Genomic DNA, 869 nt, shown 5'->3' on the forward strand with positions numbered 1-869 from the left:
AATACACACATACAGTACAAAAGCTTATGTTAGAGAACCACTTGATTATTTTTGATAATATTTCTTGTTTATTCACGTTCAGTGTTTAATGTTCATGCAGACTACAACACTTGTTAGAGATCTTTTTTAAATGACTGAAATTTTGGTTAATTTGTTGTGTTTTCACAAGCTTCATAAAGAGACGTGGTTTGAAAAGACACTTTGAGTATTTTAGTATTATTTGTCTTTAAATTTTTAAGCTGCAATTTCAAAGACCATGTTAATTCAATGTAGTAAAATATAGTTTTATAGCAAAACTGCCAAGGAATAATTTCTCAACTCATAAAGTATAGGAAAAAATGTTAGCAGTTGATTTCTCAGCTTCTCATAGCTTATACTGCAGCATGTTTTATATATGTACTACAGTTAATGGTAACAATTTATACTGCAAAGTCTTATTCAACAACCTGCATCTGTGGAATTGCACACTGTAGCTCCTGATGTTGATGTGCCAGTAACATTAATGTTACTTTCAGTCAGCCATCTTTAGGGTTGCGATCAGGACGGTGGACGGTCCATCGAAGTCGTCCTCTAGAACAGCTGTTCTCAAACTTTTTCACATTAGAACCCTAAACTGACAAATTAGAGCACAGACCCCCATCTGATAAGATCTTTCTTTTAGATGAAAACACTCACACATTCTGTCTTTGTGTTACTTATGGATGGAATTATAGTGACAATAAATTATTCCCCTTGCTCCCAAGGACCCCGCTTTGCAGAAGCACTGATCTAGACATTCGCTAAACAAAGATGACAGACAGATCCTTTCTGACAGCACAGCGTCTCCTCTCAAACTACATCGGGGAAACGGACAGTATTTCAGTGAAGCA

Source organism: Seriola lalandi, unplaced genomic scaffold (genome assembly GCF_002814215.2).
Source record: "Seriola lalandi dorsalis isolate HSWRI2012SDOR001 ecotype SW California unplaced genomic scaffold, Sedor1 jcf7180002054233, whole genome shotgun sequence".
In the NCBI taxonomy this organism is placed as follows: Eukaryota; Metazoa; Chordata; class Actinopteri; order Carangiformes; family Carangidae; genus Seriola; species Seriola lalandi.